The sequence below is a fragment of the Phyllobates terribilis genome, unplaced genomic scaffold, assembly GCF_046119375.1.
Source record: "Phyllobates terribilis strain yellow unplaced genomic scaffold, ASM4611937v1 Scaffold_3__8_contigs__length_932513732, whole genome shotgun sequence".
Classification (NCBI taxonomy): Eukaryota; Metazoa; Chordata; class Amphibia; order Anura; family Dendrobatidae; genus Phyllobates; species Phyllobates terribilis.
The window spans coordinates 54,347,120-54,356,795 of NW_027362763.1; the positions used below are offsets into that span (position 1 = coordinate 54,347,120).

Here is a 9,676-nt window from a genome sequence, read left to right on the forward strand (position 1 = left end):
CAGTGGGGGTGCCTGAAGCTAGGAGGCAGTTCTCAAGGCTCTTTGCCAGTGGTCACAGACAACTCATGTGGCTTCTGGACCAACGTCCTGCCAATCAAGTCACTCATCTCTAGTATTTATTCACACATCCCATACAAAAATTCAATGTTTAGATCCTCATGGGAGACTCCTGTGTGGATCGAAATATTGCATTTTTGTTTAGGATGTGTGACTATTTGAATTGATTTGGAGGCTGTTATGCTATTTTTTGTTTGTACCCAGGACCCTTAAATGATTGGAGAGTGTCAACCATCATGTCCTCTGTTGTGTTTTTTCTCCAAAGAATGCTGCACATGGTGTTTCCCCCTTTTCACCCATGTCCTTTTTTCCCCTCTTCGCCTAAAAACAACAGATTTTATTTTTTTCCCGTGCATCTTCTCTAGAGTGTAGATTGTCTAATTATCTTGATTTATATTTACTGATCAATCATTTGCTACTTCTATTTATTCTCTTCTTGCAATTTTTTGGAAAATTGGATGAAAAAGCACTTGATGAAAACAGTTTACACATAATATCCCTGGTAAATCCATGAGGATGCATCCTAGGAATCTCATTCTACTAACCCTTTGCCTTGATTACTGAACACTGTTGGTTGATTTGTTTCTTTTGGTGACTCCTATTCTCAAACACAGTCCTGTCTCTACTTCATGTTTATGCTGTTGACAACTTGACGTTGGAAAGTTTGGTCATCTTCATGCTGGAAGACTCCACCTGCTTCATTGAGTGAACTTCGTCTCATGTACTTTAAATGAAATTTAGTGAATAATTGGGATAAAACCTCCTCACGCCTATGTCCAAGGACCAGCAAAGTATCGATGGCCAAATCAGAAATCTAAGAGGAAAGGGGAACCCATCGGTTAAAAGTTTGGTCCTCTGGACTTCTTTCCTGAATGACTTTAAAGATCACAATCTTTTCATGGTGTCAGTAATTGGCAGTCTATACAAACGCCTTAACAATAACAGTAAAATCTGTATTTGCTGAGACTTAGCCTACATTTGCTCTTTCCACATCAACCATGGGTGGGATTTTCAGTGATGACCACAAATGGTTGTTGCAGGTTGTTTGACTTGTGAGACACAATCTCCCAATTCCTTGGATTTTCACAGTGCCTTCTGGAGATATTACTAGTTTTCGATATGGGAGCTACGAGGATAGTCTTGGTTTTGTTTGGGATCTGATTTAAGAGATGAATCTTATAGCTATCTATCAATGGAGATTTTCATTGCCACCTATATTGTGAAGACCACATTGCTATCTGCTTGTCTGCATGCTATATTGTATATCCAAAACCTTATCGCAGATTATAAAAAAAAAGTGCCAAGTAGATGTACAGGGTCTGGTGGGTAATATATTTTTTGAACCCACTTGAAACAGGACATGTGCTAAAGATAGGTTACGACACTTGCCACGTTCCCGATACAGTCACTAATTTTATGGTGTTGACTAAATTAGAACTGGCTGACATTTATTTATTTTACTCACTTATATAGCGCCATTAATTCCACAGCGCTTTACATACATTATCATCACTGTCCCCATTGGGGCTCACAATCTACAGTATGTCTTTGGAGTGTGGGAGGAAACCGGAGAACCCGGAGGAAACCCACGCAAACACAGGGAGAACATGCCCTTGGTTGGATTTGAACCCAAGACCCCAGCGCTGCAAGGCTGCAGTGCTAACCACTGAGCCCCCGTGCTGTCCGCAAATCAATGGTTGAAGCACATCACTTCGAAGGGGTTTATGGATGTTTGTACAAAAATATCACTGCATTTTTTTTTTATATCATTATACAATCAAACTCAACTTATTCAAGTCATCGTCTAGCAAGTTCTCGATTATAAGAGTTCTTCAGAACGTCTTCAGTACTAGACTAATCACAATTTACACCTTCAATCAATCTTCATGTCCAGTCTCCATGTTATTTCCAAACACATAGTTTGGTCATTTTGTTTCATATGTCGTTGAGTGCAAAACCAGATTGCGAGGTTCTAGGATAATTGAACCCCATGTGACTAAAGACACTAGTAAGAGATAAGTAAAAACTAGGAAAGAAATAAATGGTATCTTTGCACTGGTTATTATTGACCAGAATAAAACCATCTGGAATTCCCTTGAAAAGTAAATACCAAAAACAGTAGAGAGAAAGGGACCAATATTATTAAAGGGGTTATTCAGGATTAGAAAAACATGGCTTCTTTTTTTCCAAAAAGCGGTGCCACACCTGTCTACGAGTTGAATGTGGTATTTCAACTTTGTCACCAGAACTGTCTCTAAAACTTAACGGCAATATCAGACACAACCCATGAACAGGTGATGCGTTGTTTCTCGGAGGAAGCTGCCGAGTTACATTGAACATGTGCAGCCGCTCATTGTCATCATGTTGCCTTTTCCCTAACACTAAAAGCTTTCATCGGTGTATAGAACTGTCAGCGGATTTCTATGTTGCTTTATTTAAGACTTACTCTGCAGAAGATCTTCACGTCCTTTCGACTTTACATGCAGAAGGGATTGTGTTGCACACGCAAAGTCTACCGTACGGCATCAATGTTACCTGAAAGTCAGTCATGCCACACAATCGAATATTCCGAGCATCCCCAATTTTACACGCACTTTTCGAGCTGCGTCACGTTGAATCAGCCGTACATTCTGATGTAGTGCTACATTTCGCTATGCAGCTTTATGATTTTTAGCTACGACATAGTTATTTTTGTTTTTTCGCCAAGGGGCGGCTTGCAAAATGCAACAAACAGACCTTTGGGTGATGTGTCTTACAGCTCCTCTGCTAGATTCTCCTACAGACAACGCAAAATACCTATAGAAACAGCGACCGGATCTGTGTGTTGGATGTACATGCAGCCTACGGCACCGCTCTGTTATGTAGTTGTAAACGTAATGGGGACAGTGTTAGCCTGGAGAATTGAGAGCACTTTACGAAAAAAAAAAAAAAAATTCACCACTAATGGATGAGTCTTATTGGATTAATGATGTTTAACCCTTACAAGAGACAGCAGCGCACGCATGCCTTCCAGCCTCCAGTTGGAAGAAGAGAGGATTAAAAATGCAGGAGCATTAATTCAGATTTCACCAAAGGTTTATGAAATAGCCTTGGGCTTCTAAACCGCTTTAAAAGGGGCTGGAAAAATAGACCGGAAAAAAAAAATACAGTGTCCACGTAATGGCAAATGTCAATTTTGAATAAATTTCTTCATTCAAGTAGAAGATCCCAAGATTCTCTATTGTGTGTGTCTAAAGCACTAAATTATATTCCAAGCAGGAAATCTGGATTGTTACCAAAATTCCATCAAATGGATTGAAATTCCTTTAGACGGAAATTCATTTGCACTACAAGGTGATTCATTTGCATAAATTAATGTATTGGGGGTCTAGATAAGGAGAATTTGCTTTAAAATGACAGTTTTTCCACCTTGTCTTATTTTTCATTCAATTTTCATTTGATCCTATCCTTTGGTTCAGAGGAAGCATTGCAATTCGGAAAATGATCAGCATGACAATGTTGTAGCACTTACGTAATGCACTGCACCAAAAACCGAGGCTCGTCAAGAAGCAATCATGTAATGGACACTTACTACACGACACTGAAAAATGTCAATGACGTACAGCGATTCTGCTAGCAAATACACAGGAAATATATGGGAAATATTTCATAAGACACACTTGGGACCTTCATAGTGAACGTAAATCACTCCGGAGATGTTTGGCAAGGGAAGGGTAAAAATTGAGATTGGTCTTACAGGAAAAGCCCTCTTCCTTGGACGCAGATATTCTTGTCCTTCATTAGACGCTAATAGCCATGGCCAAAGCTGCTTGTGGGATATAGGTGGCCATTAAATAATCTACTTTAGTGGCATTTCGGATTATCTTATGTTAACCTAAATTGCTCTAAGCTTAGCAGCCATATGTAATGTTATCTGTGATCCTGAAGTTACTGCTCCGCAAAATTAGAAATAAACTTTTCGTATTTATAAAAAAAATATATTGTGACTTTTAATATCCAAATAATCTTTCTGGTAAATAGAACTAATCCCTCAAATGTTATAAAAAATACCTTATATAAGAAAAAAAAAAGACTGTAAACTATTGCAGAAATATATAACTTTCTAGACACGTTAAATATCGTCTAGATACCTATATCTATAGGAAACAAAAGATTTATTGATTGAAGATCGGCATTTGTAACTTTTTAAACCATGGAGTCATAAGGCCTTGCATTGATCTGAATTTTATTTTCCAATTTTGTGTTTTTGTTCTAACATTTTTCTTAAATTTAGAAATGTCAAATTCCGAACTGTTAATAATCTAGAAAGGCCTCTTTTGGCATTTCTAAATCTCTACAAAAAGACCTTTTCACGCTTTATTGGTCGGTCTTTGAAGAATATAACCAACTATAAAAAGAAAATTCAAAGTAATAATATGAATTAGTATCGATGAGGATGTATTCTTTCTTGAGGGACCTTGATCCTTGCTGGGGGGCACTCTACCATCGGAGATATTTGTTAATAATCTTAAACTTATATCATAATATGAAGATTTTATGGAATATAGGCCAGAGGCTTTCAACTTGAATATTTTTCTATGCACCCCTACAGCCTTGTATTTTATAATTTTATAAAAGACCTGATGTGGAAATACAACTTTTATTCAGTGTATGTGTCATTTAAGAAACCTTTGGTCTACAGACAACGTCCCTTTATTGACATTTAGCAGACTGGGCTTCCAGGCTTTCCGTGGGCCTGCAAAATTGCAAGAGACAATTGGTATCCAGAGTGGCAAGGAGACACTTCCTGACAGCATTAAGATCTCCGCGTAATGTTTATTAGACATTTACAGACTATTAGGTTTCCATTACTTGCTGCATTTATTCCTCTCTCTACTGCTGGTGGAAATCCTTAGGGAAGCCAAGCTCAGTCCAATCGTCTTCTGCATTTTTTCTTAATTTAATTAACCCTTTAAGAGACCAAGATTGCACTTTTAGTTCTCTGCCTCCAAGGCCATGTAGAATTTAAAGAGTCAGCATCGCATGGCGCACTGACAACATAAATGACATTTGCTTGGATAAGGATAAACATTTCTTGATGGTTTCATGGATGGAGACTGAGGCATTACGTAATAGCTTAATGGAGGTGGAGAAGGTATGCAGTCACATCTGTACATAAATATCTAAAGGTATAGCAATAATTACATATGTTTATCTAAATTGCATATATATGTACGTGTTTATGTGTATATATGTATGTGTTTACCTAGGATTTATATGCCTAATGTCTTAAATGTATTAGATATAGCATATGTGCGAAAGAGCATACATATCAGTAGATATTAGATATTGTTATATATAGATTGGATTAAAAAAGAAAAAAACAATACATATTTTTTCAATTATTACATAAAATGAAGAACAAAATCATTACATAGCTAAAAAGAAAGGTCCAAGATCCATAAAATCTAGACAAACACTTTTCGACGTAACGCAGATCTTTCTATCTAAAAGCAAATATACAAAAATTCATTGACACACTTGACTTTTCTACCAGGTTAATAAAATGTATGAAAATCTATTAAAATGGATGAAAAATCAAATAAAAATTGTAAAAAAAAAAAAAAGAAAGTCATTTTCCAAGCCAGGTTGCAGAGCTTGGTGGCCTCCCGCTGTGTTGATTTCAGATATCCATCTAGAATTCGAAGGTCTTCTTCCAAAAAAAACCTCCTTGGATGCAGCTTATTAGAGCCTCTCTTGGCATTCACCGCGTGCCTTAATTGTATGGACATTTAAATCAAGGTCCGCTGTGAACACGGAGAGAAGGGCCTCTCTTAGGTTGACTACAGGAAAAAGGAAAACAGCATCAACAGACATCATTAGAAGGGGCTCTCTCCTCCGCATCACTGCAAAGCATCCTTATCCCCTAAACCTCGGCTGGACAATGGCATTATACCAAGCGCTGCAGTCCGAATGCTTTCCTTTGTTCTTCATGCTGAAAGCTTCGATGAAAAGAGCCCTCTTATCTGTTTTTTTTTTTTCCTCCTATATTCTCGTTGGCTTCCTCACGTCGTCCCCAGCTGCGGAAGCACCCGGCATCTTCCATGCAGTACATCAGAGGCGGCTGCTAACACAATGACAGTCGCATTGCATCGACGAGGCTTCTGCTGCTGCTGCTGCTGCTGCTGACACAGAGATAAGCAAATGGTTGAGGATGGAGCTTCGGTCGAAAATAATAAAAAAAAAAAAAAAGAGAGGAAAAAAAAAAATGAAAACCAAAAGGAAATAAAAGACTATTGACGTTATCTATTGTGAAAGGCGTAGGGCACGCGCAGCATTCTGTTTTGTAGCATAAATGATCTGGTTCAATAAGAGGGCCTGCAGGCTGTATATAAAGCACCCGACTCTGTCTCCGCAGTCAGTCCTTTTACTGAGGTCTCAAGTGGTGCAAAAAAATAGGAGAGGGGCCCATCTGGCTTCTCATCAGCTTTGTCAAGTCTTGCATACGCTAAAATGCTAATGACCTAGATAGCTCATGCAAAATGCAGCAGCAGAGAGAGGGAGAGAGAGAGAGACAGAGAAAGGGGGGGAAGAGAGAGAGGGTGGTAAAGAGGGGAGGGAGCAGGGAAGAGACTTAGATTGTATGGTTGCATTACATATACCCTTCCCAATCCCTTTTACTGATCAATCTGGCTAACCTACTATTTTAAACAGTGTTTCATTTGCCAAAGGTCAAGCTATGCTATACTGGGTAAATATATGTGCATTATAAAAACCCTTTCTCGTTGCCCCTATTAGAATAACGTTTATATTGCACCAAAACATGGCTGCCTTTTCAGATCAGCCCAGCAATCAAAACATTATAAGTCCACGTAACCCAAAATATATTGGGATCAACATGGAAAACAGCAAAGCCAGCCTTGATAAACATCTCCCGACATAGCATAGTCAACCTCGAATACATCTCCCTAAAGAGCTTAGTCAGTGTCGAATACATCTCCCGACAAAGCATAGTCAACCTCGAATACATCTCCCTAAAGAGCTTAGTCAGTGTCGAATACATCTCCCGACAAAGCATAGTCAACCTCGAATACATCTCCCTAAACAGCTTAGTCAGTGGCGAATACATCTCCCGACAAAGCATAGTCAGTCTTCAATACATCTCCCTACAGAGCACAGTCAGTCTCCGATGCATTTCTTATTAGAGCATAGTCAGTCTCCGATGCATCTCCATACAGATCACAGTCAGTCTCCGATGCATCTCCTGGTAGAGCATAGCCAGTCTCCGATGTATCTTCTCATAAAGCACAGTCAGTCTCTGATGCATATCCCAATAGAACATAGTCAGTTTCTGATACATCTCCCGATAGAGCATAGTCAGTTTTCAATATATCTCCAGATAGAGCATAGTCAGTCTCTGAAACATCTCCCGATAGAGCATAGTCAGTCTCCGAAACATCTCCTGGTAGAGTATGGTCAGTTTTCAATACATCTCCCGATAGAGCATAGTCAGTTTCCGGTACATCTCTCAATAGAGCATAGTCAGTCTCCGGTACATCTCCCAACAGAACATAGTCAGTTTTCATTATATCTCCTGATAGAGCATAGTCAGTCTCCGATACATCTCCAGGTAGATTGTAGACTATGACAGGTAATGTTCTGCTGTAAGAAACTGTCAACTCACCCACTTCGCTGAATGCTAAAACAGGATAAATGTCCAACAAGCCTGCGATGTTGTAGGGGCTGCACAGTGTCAACCACCAAAGCTACGTAGCTGATATCCAGCCAGAGAGGATACAAGATTCTACGCCTTGCAAAAAGACAATAGGGTCAAATATTGCCCAGAGGGCCTGCCATGCAATGCAACCACTGAAATATCAAACTCTTGCAATTGGACATTCCAGTACTCGTATAAAGATTACCTCTTCTTAGCATGAATTCCAGACCTTTCCTCTTGAAGGTATCTTTTGCAAACCTCAGCCTTTCTTTGTCTACAAGAGAGCGACGGGTTGTCTCTTTTTTTTGTATTGCCACTGATCAAACCTCACAGTAGTTATGCAAGCCATAGCCTTCTTGTCTACCCCACACTAGAAATGGCTCGATTGCTCCCTTGCCCTCGCCAGCCATCGACATCCTCAGACTTGTGTGGTTTGGGACAATAAAAGCAACACTGACCTTCCACCACTCACCAACCCTGACGAACAGCGGAGCTGCTGGACCAATCCACTTTCAAATACGAGCTTGTCTGCTCCTACCTCCTTATTTTGCTGCTCGTCCTACACCTGCAGTATAGGCAGCAAATGGCATCTAGAAAAGCACTCCCCACTACAAAATACTGTATGCATTCCAACAAATTCTCAGCCACACTGAAGGATTTGTTAAAAGCAGAAAAAAAAAAGAGGTGGGGGGGGGGGGTTGGATGAGAAGGAGGATAAAAAAAACCTGCATGCATAGGAAAAGACGTAGGAGAAAAAGGGAGCACAATAGAACCTGTCACAAAAGAGAGAGCTGTAAAACAACACGTAAAGCAAAAAAAAAAAAGTGAAAAATTTGCTGTAGAAACCTACTCAGATGTGTAGATGTCCTGCAAGAGTGGCTTTTTGTAGGAGTCGATCTGGAGAAAGAGGCAGGAGAACCTTCTCACTTTTCAATCCCCAGTCCTAATCTTTCTCACTGTCCTCCTTTTGCTGATCCCCCCCTCCTTTTTTTTTTTTCTTGAACGGATTATTCAGCCCCCCCCCCTCCAAAAAAAGAAAAAAAAATCACATCTGCTGACTCCATGCTGAAAAACAAGAGGATTATAATTCTTGTAAATAAAGCAAGACCCTCCATAGATAGGCACTCGTCACACCTGCCCCCCATGTGTACCTCCCCTTCTCTGCTGTGCGGGATGCAATTCGGTTTTATTATGCCAAGGGTGTAGTCATCAAAATGATGAAGAAGAGGAAGATGAGGGGAGGGTGAATAATAGAGCATCAATGACCATATTTGAGTTTAGGGACATGGGGGAGGGGGCTTGGAGGGAAAGAGAGAAGCAAAAAAAAGACAGGGGACGTGTGGAAGGAGGTGGGGGGTAGGACGGAATCTTCTTAATTTTAACCTTGCAGAATGTCAGTGGCAGCCACACCCACACGACCCACTGAAAAGAAGATGATGCTTAAGAAAATATAAGATGGTGGGGGGTGTGGGAGGGGGTGATAGCGTGCAGATTATTGAATCAATTGCTGTTTATTCTCTAAAAATTAAATATTGTTACTACTGCGGGTTTTCTCGTTCTGTCCTACATGGCGCACGCGGGGTTATCCACTAACGACGCAATGCAGCTCAACCTCTCGAAAAAAAAAAAAAAAACTCCTTACACTCAGCTTCTTCTCCCGTCAGGATTTTCTGCTTAGAACTAAACATTTACATCCATCTTCTTGATGCAAATAAAAAAAAAAAAATAAAATATTCACGCCTATGTCTCTTAACCTCCCCTTTCCGACAAAGTATGCAAAGGTCTCGAATTTACCCATGATGTCATAACCTAAATGGAGGTGCGACATTAATGGTTATTTTCGACCCCTCGGCTGATCTGAATGTTGGGCGAGAATAGTTTTTTATTTTATTTATTTTTTTATTTTTTTGCATTTGTTTTGTA

At 39.8% G+C, this 9,676-nt stretch overlaps 1 long non-coding RNA gene across 1 annotated transcript; it reads right to left on the bottom strand.

Annotated features, from left to right (window-relative positions):
- Positions 1-4,682: 4,682 nt before the first annotated feature.
- LOC141258772 (uncharacterized) lies at positions 4,683-8,778 on the bottom strand. The gene is made up of 2 exons (XR_012318336.1): positions 8,604-8,778; positions 4,683-6,218 (listed from the first exon to the last, which is right to left on the bottom strand). It is a non-coding gene; the product is annotated as an uncharacterized lncRNA (long non-coding RNA).
- Between the last annotated feature and the right edge of the window lie 898 nt (positions 8,779-9,676).